Source organism: Arachis duranensis, chromosome 10 (genome assembly GCF_000817695.3).
Source record: "Arachis duranensis cultivar V14167 chromosome 10, aradu.V14167.gnm2.J7QH, whole genome shotgun sequence".
NCBI lineage: Eukaryota > Viridiplantae > Streptophyta > Magnoliopsida > Fabales > Fabaceae > Arachis > Arachis duranensis.
Window position 1 is genome coordinate 30,230,226 of NC_029781.3, and position 12,523 is coordinate 30,242,748.

The following is a 12,523-nucleotide window of genomic DNA, read 5'->3' on the forward strand; positions in this document are numbered from 1 at the left end:
TGCATGCTTCCTTTCCATTCTCTAAGCCATTCCTGCCTTATAAGGCCTGAATACACTCAACACATATATCACGGCATCGAATGGTAATAAGAGGGGATTAAATATAGAAAATTTAGGGCCAAAGAAACATGTTTTCAATCATAGAACAAATTCTGGGAAGGAATTGTAAAACCATGCAAATAGTATGAATAAGTGGGTAAAGAGTTGATAAAAATCACTCAATTAAGCAAAAGATAAACCATGAAATAGTGGTTTATCAACCTCCCCACACTTAAACATTAGCATGTCCTCATGCTAAGCTCAAGAAAAGCTAAAAAAGTGAATGAAGAAAAGTAAGACTCATGCAATGCAATGCAACCTGTGTATATGAATGCAACTATATGCTAAGATGTTTCTATCTACTTGGTTAAAAGTAAATAAGTTCTTCAAGATAAACATAAATCAAATTCCACTAATTCAAATCATACAATAAGAAGCAATTAAACTTGTAAGAAGATAGCTCATGAAAGCAGAGAAGATAGAATCAAGCATTGAACCCTCACTGGTAGTGTATATCACTCTAATCTCTCAAGTGTATAGGGTAATTCACTCTAGTCTCCCCTAGTCATGCTTTCTAAACTTTGTTCTTCACCTAACCAATCAACAATATTTAATGTACACATGCAAACATCATGAGGTCCTTTCAAGGTTGTAATGGGGCTAAGGTAAAGGTGAGAGTGTATATATAAGGCTAAGTGAGCTATAAATTGAATCCTTGATTAATCTAAGATCTCACCTAACATATACATACTCTATAAAATTTAAAATTATGCCTAGCTACCCAAAATTCTCATTTTTTTATCTCATACTCATGCATCAACCTTTCTTTTAATTTTTATCACATATGCATTGATCTTTTTCTTAACTTAACTTAGCATTGGGGTAATTTTGTCCCATTATTTATTTACTTATTTATTGAATATTTTTTTGGATTTTTTCTCTTTTTTTATTTATTTTTTTAAATAGAAAAAATAAACATAACTTATCAATGCACATGGATTTTTAATTTTTCTGGTCTCATATGAGTATGTACCCAAATTTCCAATATTTTATCAAAGTAAAAACATAACACATTCCCTTATTAACTCATGTTCCCACAGTTTCCCCACACTTAGTTAATACACAATCTCTATTTTAGGCTAACCAAAGATTCAATTTGGGTGATTACTTGTTTTTTCCACTTAAGACTAGTGATGTGGTAAAATATAGAACAAATGGGGATTAAAAAGTCTCAAAGTGGCTAACAAAGGTAAATGGAAGGGTAGGCTATTTGGGATAAGTGAGGAAAAACAAATGATGGCTTCAATCATATGCAAGCATGTAACACATGAAACATTGGACATATAGACTGGAACAAAATATAGATTACAATCATAGAGATTAGAGAAGGAAACACACAAGAATAAAATATTATGGTTAAATAATGTAACAACGCAATTAAGCTCAAATCTCACTGGTTTTGTGTGTTCGAGCTCTAAACCCATGTTCCAAATACAACTTCAAACAAGTTCAGCAAAAATTTTCAATTTAAATTAGTAAAATTTTTCAAAAATAAGGTCCTAAAAAGAAACTTATTATTTTTCAACCAAGTAGAACATACATGCAACTAATTATTACTATGCAATCTATCCTATATGACAAAAGAAAAATTTAAATTGGTGTTAAGAGAGATAAGTTACCTCCAGAATTCAGGTACTGACCGACCTCCTTACACTTAAAGTTTGGCACCGTCCTCGGAGCCATCAGTCAGGAACAAAAGGGGGGTTGGGAACAGCATCTCTACAGTCGGGGTCGTTATGGCTCCCGGTGCTGGTGGAGTCCGGAGTGTCTGGGTCTTCCTCAGGTGGTTAGTTGCCAACAATCAGCTCCTTGAGGTATGTAAAAATGCTAATAGATTGAACCGTACCCATGTTGGGCTCAAGTCCAACATAAATAAAGGTTCATTTAATGAACCCTAACCTCATAAACACACACACACTTTAGAAATTGAGATGGAGGAGAGGAAGAAGAAAACCTTATTCACCTCAATCTTCTCAAGCTCATATCTTGAGCTATAGAGCTCCGATTTGCGTGTCGTCAGCGGCTACGTGTTTCTTGTAAAGAGCTCTACAAAATCCATCCAAGAAACTGTAGAGATAAGCTCGAAATTCTCCCAGTTCTTCTCTTCAAAATTTTGGGTATCTAGGGCTTGGGATTAAGTGAGTTTTTGTGATTCTTGGTGTTTAGGTTCACTTTAATCCTTGCTTAGCTTTGGGTTTTGACATCCAAATCTGTGCAAAAGGTAAGAGGCTTTGAAATCTTGTAAAATTTTGATTTATGTTGAGCCCTAGGTTGATTTTGTGGTGATTTATATGTATATAGCTTGATTATTGTGAGTTTGGAGCTTGTTGGTGCTTGTTGGAGCTACATTGGTGGTTGGATTTTGGTTGAAAGCTCATTTGGTTCATATTGAGAATCGGCCAAGATATGGTTTCAGTTTCCTCTATGTAGTATATAATATTCATGGACACTTAGGCTAGTGACCCATAAGATAGGATTGGATTTGAAAGGTTGATGAGTTGTTGGATGTAATTGTATGATGATGCTTGATAACATGATGATTTTTAAGTCTGATATTGATGATCAAAAGTGATATGATGACGATGATTGATTTGTGACAACGAGGAGTGAATTATGTTGATAAATGTGATATTGGTGTTGATTGATTGGAAATGTAGTTAGAAAATTGTTAATGAAGTTTGATATATGAGATATATTGATGTTAATGTGATGGGCGAGGAAAGATGAAGGAAGAATGTGGTAATTTTGGTGTAATATGATATAAGGGGTTGATTTTGATGAAAAGTGGAGTTTGGAATGCTTTGGTTTGGTTTTGGTTATGTTTTATAAAGAAACTGTGGAAATTATGATTATGGGTAAAAGTTGAATTTTGGTGAACTTTGTCTGATCATACCTTTTGTCTCGGTTTTCAAAATTGGTTGAAATTTCTTTAGAATTAAAGATCTTTGAAAACTATTTAAATCGGTATAAAGTTTGTGAAATTTAGAATTTTGTAGAGGAAGTTATGATCATTCATAAATTGGTGTTGAAAATCTGAAAATTCTGCAGAGTTACAGAATTTTATGTTTTCTGGTAGGTGCGCACGCACACTTTGCGTAAATGGTGACCTATGCACACGCACAGACCTATGCGTCCGCACACACACAGATCTGTGTGTTTACACACGCAGAGGCAGGTAGTCTGCTTGCAGCGCTGGCACAGCCTGTGTGCGTGCACGCCAATGGAAAAATTGCAATCTGTGCATACGTACTGTGCGTACGCACACGTTGTGGAGGCCAGTCTGTTGGGGGCGCTGGCACAGGTTGTGTGAGTGAACAGACCTTTTTATGTTTTGACACCTGTGCGTACGCACACTTTTAAAAATTTTCCTGGGCCTATGCACGCACACTCCCGTGCGGACGCACATGCCCTGTTTCTCAAATTTTGCTTTGTTTTCAACTATTTCACCTTTCCGATAAGGTTGTAAGCTTCTATAACATCTTTTTGAGACTTTTGGGCTTATTCTTGGGGCTCAAACATGGGAAATGGTTCAAGGGTTTTAGATACTATTATTTGGGAAAAAGTTAGCAAATGGAGTACTAGGTTTCTGTTGTACTGGGGAAGGTTTGAGGATGTTTGATGAATGGTTGATGAATGAGATGCGAAATCAAGGAACTGAAATGTGAATGAACAGGGGTTGAAAAGAGTCTAGGACTCTGAATGAAGTGATGGATCCATCTTGTACTAAAAATGTTTTGAAAACCACTGTACCACTTTTTCATTGAGATTATGAGACACTATGCGTCCGGCAGGGGCCGAGGTTGGATGCCGCTTGTCGAGGTAGCGGCGGTGGCATAAGGGCGGTGGTTTGTCCCGCTTGCGCTTAGATGTGAAGTCGGAGGCAATAGATCTCACTCGCATCCCTTCGGATCATCAAAGCGTGCAGGCGCAAAATCCTGGACAGTGATTCGAGCACTATATCTCGGGGGGTTCCCACACCATGAATTCGAAGGGCAACATCTCCATGGAGATGTGTCGGATTGGCAGTTGAACTGACAATGTGATATCACAGCCAGTAGGGTAGGCATTCATCATGTGCATCTTCTACCTATTTTTATGCTTTGCCGGCTTGATATTGTTTTCCCTATCTGTTTAACATGTCTAATCGCTACTTGTATTAATTGTTGTATGCCTCTACTTGTGTTTTACTTGTATTGTATATACTTGTACTTTTACTGGGGTTGATGAGGTTCGGAAGGTGATGGCGATGGGATCGCATGGCGGATTGGTTGGTGAAGGCTGTGGGACAGCGGTGTTTGATTAAAATAGAAATTTTCTAAGATAGAATACCCTTATATGGTGCTACGGCTTAAGTTTGGTTGAGGTTTTTCATATTATGCTTAATTGTTTTAGAATGCTTTAAGCTTGAATCTTGTGATGGATATAGAGTCTAGGATTGCCTTTGGCGTCCCGTGGTATTATATCCTACATCACTGGCCACTGTTACCATACTGAGAACCTCCGGTTCTCATGCCATATTTCTGTTGTGTTTTTCAGATGCAGGTCGCAACCTCGGTGAGTTGTCTGGTTGGTGATAGAAGCGGAGGATCCGAATACTTCTTTTGAGTCTTTGATGTGTTTTGAATATGTCTCTCACTTTTGTATTTTGTTTCGTCTAGAGGCTTGTGTTTGAGAGAACAAAACTTGTATAAGTTGTTTTTACTGTCTGATTTCATATATGGTCTGTACATGGCTAGTCGGCTTAAACTCCGCAAGTCGTGGCTAGCGTCTTATGATATGATACTATTATACTTTGATGTTTTGTTGTTCTATATCTGTTCTTATACATTAAGTCAGTAGCTTCGTTAGTACGTTTTGCATTTTTGAAATCCTATTTTTGAGCTATATTCTTCATCGGGATTGTAGATATTAATAATTCCTTCTATATAATATATGTAAAAGCTTAGAACTGTCGTAACCTTTGATTAACCTTTGCTTTACGATGCGAAGTAAAGCTTAGGCTAATTAGGGTGTTACAAACCCTATCCATCAACAATTCACATAAAAAAATCGCAAATAAACAAATACGAAATTATATGACTTAAGTATCAACATTCATCAACAATCAAGAATTCTCAAACACTTTTAACAGTTCAAACCTACTAACCTAAATCAAACCTATCTTAATAACCTAAATCCACTAAAATTAGAAAATTGTGTGTTACTAAATTAAACTAACTAAAATGAAAAACTTAAGATTTGCAATCATATATGTTGAATAATCTACTCAAAATAGTTTGCATATAAAATACTTAAAATAGTACTTATGTTGTTAAACCATCAGGCCAAATCGTCATTCATATGATGAGAGGTGGTGGAGGAGCATCTGGCTGGGATCCGTGAGAGGATTTTGGCACCATGGTGTCTGTCGCTGGAGTCGGCGTCATCAAAATAGTGAGCTGCTGAGCAGATGAAGGTAGTAGAGGAGTCCACCCTGGTGAAGTAGTCGGATGACTTCCTGGTTGTGGGGATGGCACAGTAAAAGGAGCCACGTAGTGGGGTTAGGGACTCTGATGAATGGCTGGTCCTGTATACCCATTGCTTGTGATGTCACAGAGTAGTTGTAACAGAGGAGGCGACTGAAAAGTCTCAGGGGTACCAACAAAAACCCTCCCCTCCTTCTACTATGACCACAAAACCAATTCATGACACCTCTACCTGTCGTCATGTCTACAAAGATCATACCAATGGGGGTTAAATTTTTTTTTACGGTTAAAAAAGCGTCACAAATTTGAGGGTCGCCAGCTGACACAGTGATAGTTTTGGACCACCGTTGGTAAGGAATGTCGCTAAATTGTTTGTGACAGTTTTTAAAATATAAAATCGTCACTAATTTATAACACTTGTAAAGGTATTTTTTATACTGTATTTCGCGACATTTTGAAACTGTCGTTAAATTACTAAGTCCTGTGACAGGCTTTCCTTATATTTCATGACTATTTTAAACTGTCACAATATTTAGTGACGATTTGAACCATCACTAAGTTACTTGATTTTACGACAGTTTTTAGGCATATTTAGTGACTATTTAAATCGTCACAATATTTTTAGTGACAATTTTTGGATTTAAAACCGTTACTAAGTTACTTATTCCCGTGACAAATTTTTTCTGTATTTAGTGACTATTTTAAATTGTTATAATCTCTCCAACATAAAAGATTTTTATTATCAAAAGTTGAATTCTCCAAAAATGACATTGTATTTCAACAAATCTAAATTCAATCCCACAAGTTTTACAAAAATAACAACAATGTTGGGCTGTCTGTATATCTGATATAGTCCCACTTATTTCAACAGTCATCTTTCCTAGCACGCCCATTGTCTCCTGAACCGTAACACTTGCTCCACTAGCTTACGCAATAACTTACGCAAATGAACTGCAGTAAGTTCAACGGCCTTATGAACTCCAGCAGGATCACCTTGTACTTCAACAACACTATCGTCTCTCAAAGCATACACAAGCAGGTTTTCTGTTTTAAATAGTACATTATTCAAGAAAATTAAAACTCAGTAACTAAAATCTTTTAAGATTAAATATCATAAATATTTCTTGCATATTTTTTCATCAAGTGAAGGTAACATATAATTGCCATTTCTAACAAGAAATTAATGAACTCTCTAAACAATTATATTACAGCAGTCTGATCACTAATGCAGCAGGGAAAAGGGGAAAAAAGGGGGGACTGAATATAAATTGGGAGAATATATAAGATCAACTAAAAGACCACTTGATAAATAATTCTGAAAAAGTTAAGTGTACTGGTTTCCAAATGTAAGCAAGGTATCCTAATATAATAGAAAATAGATGGAAACAAACCTAGCAAGGTATCCTAATATAATAAAAAATAGCTGAGAACAAACCTGATCCAAGAACACATATAATGCAACCATAGCCATCTTGAATGGATTTTATGGTGGAACCCTGCTTCCCAATCAAACTTCCTGCTTGAGTATCTGCAACTAGAAGGAAAACATTATGGCCAAGTTCTTTCTCTGGCCAACTCTATTCATAAATCATTGTTAATAAATAGTAGTCTAAAGGAGTCAACTGGGCAACACCATTCACCTAACAACATTCGGGCACCAAGTAGCAAACAGATTTCAAATAAAATAAAATGCACAAGTATGAAAAAAAATGTCACAGAAAATAAAAACTGGAGAGTCTTGTAGAATATAAATGAAAGGATAGGGTATCAATAAAAGGACTGAAGACAAGGATTTATTAAAAATTATGAGGCCTTTTCTTCAAATGAGTAAACCACTTACTGCATGAGAAGAAACCACACACAAATTAGCCATCCGAACTACTGGCTTCTGGGGATTATTATCCAATATGCGCATGTTGGAAAGCTCACTCTCAAGGTCAAACTGTGTGAAAGTTATCATCGCAGTAAGCTGAAAGCATTTTATCATTTCCACATTGAAATATAACTGTTACACATTTTACTAGTGAGGAATGCACTACAGGCATTAACGGATCATGGCTGAAAGAAAAAGTTACACATCATTCTATGCAAGAAATCTTATAATTTGTTGACTTTTATGTCACATCCCATGCTTCATCCCATTCAAGTCCTTCATCATCCACAAGTAATCGCTGACCAGATATAGGAGGCAAGAAACAAGTCCAATATATGCGATAACTTCGAATTCTATCATAGTTGATTCTTATCCAAGGACAGCTAACATATAAAGTGTTTTCAATACAAATAATGTTACTATCATTAAGCTAGTGATTATGAAATATATTTAGTTTAAGAAGAAAGCATCACCTGTATAGGTAGTTCAATTTTTAGTCGTCTACTTGCTTCATGTTCACTGCGTGCTTTACCGCGTTGACTAATGATTGCATTAATTTCATCAAGAAATATGGTTGAGGGGGCATGGTGTCTTGTAAGCTCAAATAACACCTTTATCAACTTTTCTAAATCACCTGTAATCTAGAATAAATTTTGTAAAAATACAAGCCCAGTTGCCCACTATATTATAAACTAAACAGAGAAGAACAAGGAGCACTTTGAAAGCTCTTTGTCTTCCTTACAAGATAAAGGCAATTTAATCCAAACAAAGGAGGAATCTAGGCATTCAAATGAAGCAATGTCATCTAAAATACAAGAATAATTCTAGATCCTCCTAAGGAATTCTCCCAATAGTCCTCATAATTGCCAAACAAGGAAAAATATTTGAATGCTCTGAAAATGTATTTAGTAACTTCTGAAAAATTTCAATATCTTTTACACAAGCATATCCTCATTCCATAACTCTTTTAGCTCTTTGATCAACGGTTGTAAGTAAACATCTATATTATTTCTTGGCATCTTTTTTTCAGAAATTATCATTGAAAGAATAAAAGACGTCCGCTTCATACAAATCCAAGGAGGAGTGTTGTAAGGAATGAGAATAACTGGCCAGGTACTAGAATTTGCATTCATACTACGATAGGGATTAATACCATCAGTAGCTAATGCCAAACGTATATTTCGTGGATCCTCTACGAATGAAGTGTTTTTTAAATCAAACATCTTCCAAGCTTCTAAATCTCTAGGATTCGTCATTACACCATCTTCCTTAGGAGCAACATCATGCCATCTCATGGCCTCAGCTGTCTTTGAAGACAAAAATAACCTTTCCAAACGAGGTTTTAGTGGAAAGTAACGAAGAACTTTAGCAGGCACCGTCTTCCTAATATTCCCATCATTTGATTCTTGAATCTTACCACCCTTTGTATTTAGTTTCCATCTAGACCTGTTGCAAACTTTACACATTTCTTTCTCCTTGTTTTCACCCCAATACAGCATGCAATTGTTCGGGCATGCATGTATCTTCTCATAATTCATACAAAGCTTCAAGATAGTTTTCTTTGCTTCATAAAATGAACTCGAAATCTTTGCATGTTCAAATGCATCATGTAAGAGTTCAAATATCATCGATATTGCCTTGTCAGTCATCCCACATATACACTTAATATGATACATCTTCACCAAAAAGGACAATCTTGAATATCTTGTACACCCTTCATACAAAGGTAGTTCTGCATGACTTGCTAATTCTTCAAACTCCGCTACATCAGCTACATCTGGCATCACTCTTTCAACTCCATCAATGTCTTCATCTGACTCTAACGAGACTTCATTTGCCCAGTGCATATCAGTCCCCAAAATCATCTCCAAGCATGTCATGAATAGAATCTTGATTAAACAAATCATCAAAAGCATTTGAAGTGTCACTATTTGAGACGTTACTACTGGGATCCCCTGCCTCAGTCTCTTCGTGATAAAATCAAAGTGTATATTCTTTCGAGAATTGGGTACATATCAAGTGATCATAGATCTCACCCTTTGTCACTTTTTTTCTAAAAATGCACTTCAAACAAGGGCATACAGTTGCTTCAGCTAAACTATTTTCAAAGGCAAAATCAATAAACCTCCTAACCCCTCGCTCATACTCTATTGAGTTTCGTGACTTTGTGATCCATGACTTATCCATTGAACCAATATAAGAATATTCCTTCAAATTTCAAACAAGAGTATATCCTTAATTCTATCTATAATGCAATAAATACTAAACTATGAAAAGTACCATGCAATAAAAATATAGTTTGTGCAGTAGTAAAAATAAATATAAACTAAGAAAAAAACTAACTGAATGTGGCGATGCCGCAAGGAAGCTCCACCTTCTAATTCTCTTACTTCCAACAATACTTATATGAACCTTCTCTCTGCATTCATATAGAAAATTCTAATGAGAAAATTTCAGGTTGACTTCAAGGACTTAATAAATATAAACCTTCATTTTCACTTTACCTCAAAATTCCACCGCGTGGGCCAGAGATTATTATCAACGAAAGCAAGCAAATACAAGTCAAACCATGATGTGCAGGAAACAAAACCATATATCTACGTCAATCATATTAGATATGCATTATTAAAATAGTACAATAAGATATTTTTTAAAAATTATCTATCATTTAGTCTTTAAAAAAATTAAAAAATAAGTAACTTTTCATAAAAAATAAGTAACTTATAAAAATATATATTCAAATTAATTAAATAATATTATTTAAATAAAAAATTGACTAAAAACTGAAAATTTAAAAAATAAATAGCATTTCTCCTATTATATAAAACAAATATAAAATTGAAATGTGCTTCTGCCACTTGAAATCAAGTCCGAGGTCCAAAAAATACTAAAGACTTACAACCAGTCATCCAAAAAATATTAAACTAAAAAAAAAAGTGCAATAAGCAGACCTGCAAAACTCTTAACTTAACTGTTGAGCGCACGTTATTACCAGAAAGGCACTCCCAAACCCAGTTCATAACAACACTTACAGATGAGAGGCTAAATTTTTTTAAGAGCAGATGCAGGTTCAAGGCTTGAGGGTAAACTTGCCAGGCTCGGTGTATTTTGCTTCTAGCTGATCAACTTTGTTAAATTTAAAACTCCTGATTCTCAATGTCTCAGGCTCCTTTGAATCCTTATGGTCGACAATTTTAAGGGTCCAGCCTTTATTCTGAACTAAACCACTTGCATTAACCTATTAAAAAAGAAGAGAAAAAAACTCGCATTAATCTAAATGTTAAATAAAAAATAAGGTCTTCCATGCATGTGTATTAATACTGAACAAGACAAATTTCAAGATTTGATTAATTTGGGGTATGTAAAAATAAAAATGAAATAGAAACAATGAAATTATAAGGAAAACGAAAATATAAAGTATTTTGGATTCATAGAAAAATTTAAAACTTTTATTTTTTAAAACTGGGATATCTTCACTAGTTATTTGGATAAGTTGGAGTCTAATAGATTGTAGGATTGACTTGATTTTATTTTAGTCTATATCTGTTATGGTGCTAAAAATTTAAATTATTATCTTCTCTCACCAAGCTCTAATTGTTTTATCTGCGCTACATCTAGTAACTATTCCTTCTTAGCAGTTAAGACACAATATGCAGGTCACACAAGCAGATAAAATACCAAAAAACTATCATTATACCTCCGTATTATTAACAACATCAATGATAAGAGTTCTATCTAAGGACAAATTTTCAATAAAAATATTTTGACCCTTAATCGCCAGAGTAGACCTCTGGAAAATAGAGCTTTTTCCCCTAATTTTGCTCTTGATCCAAGAGTAAGTCAGACCCCATTTTGGCTTCCAAGTGATGTGGGGCCAAACTTCAACCTCTTGTCCATTGAGAACCTACACTACTGGATCAGCTACTTGGACACCAACCTGGTAGAAAAACAAAAAGAAAATACAATTTTTTACAACCTGAACCATATCATCGAGTTAGAGCAGCTAACATCTACGAAAGTCAGATAAAAGCACAAGAGATAAATAAAGGTTATTTTCTTAATTCGGTTATTTTTCATGTATGAAAATACTAATAATAGATAAATAATCTAATGAGAGGAAACAAAGGCATCCAATATATGCAGATTATTGGTCCAACACTTTGGATCCCCTGCATTATGCTGGGGGAACTAGTTCACAAGAAGTGGGGTCCTTTCTTAACATCTTCAAAGCATATAAACAAAAAGCTATCTTAAAGAAAGTCAAGAATATTTTAAAAGCTAAGTGATAGGGCACACCAAGAAAGAGAGAACATATATATTCTTTTTGACTCAACTTCCACATTCCAAAGTTGCTATTAAGTCAATGAAGGAAAATCAAAAAATAATAATGAAGCTCAATGCTTGATTTAAAATTTCGAATTCTTTCCCAATTTTGGGGCATAACAAAGAATTAGGACAGTATTCATGGCCTAGAAACATATTAATTAGCAACAAAAACATATGTGACAAGTCTGGAATTTGTTTAAAGCATCTCTATCTGGCGACAAATTAAACAAAACCAAAGTAGTAAGTTCAATGCCCTTACAATTGTTTATACTGAATCAAAAGTAATTTCCCGACAGGCAGCACATAGTCAAATTATGCTATAACATTAATTTGGAGATGGTCTTGCATCATGCGTTTCGAAATGCAAATAGGGCTAATCACTATCAATTATTAGAAATGCAAAAGAGAAAGAGACACAATTAGCAATATAAACTCAGAGCCAACTAAAAGCATTATTAAATACTCAATTGAAGAGCTAATTCACAATATAATATGAACAAAAGTAAAACATCAAAAGCAATAAACCTAAACATAAGAGAATTTTTAATGTCAAACTTGTATGGCAATAGCAATAGAAATAAGAAAATGTAAAGAAAAAAAATTAAACAGATTTGGTTGAAGCATTTCATCGAACATGTTGAATATTGTGGTTGAAAGAGAAGAAATGGTTACCAAAAGGAGCCCAGAGATTAAAGAGCTCCTGTTGAATTTAATCACACATTGAATTTACATCTCATAAAGAGGCAATATCAAGGCTAAT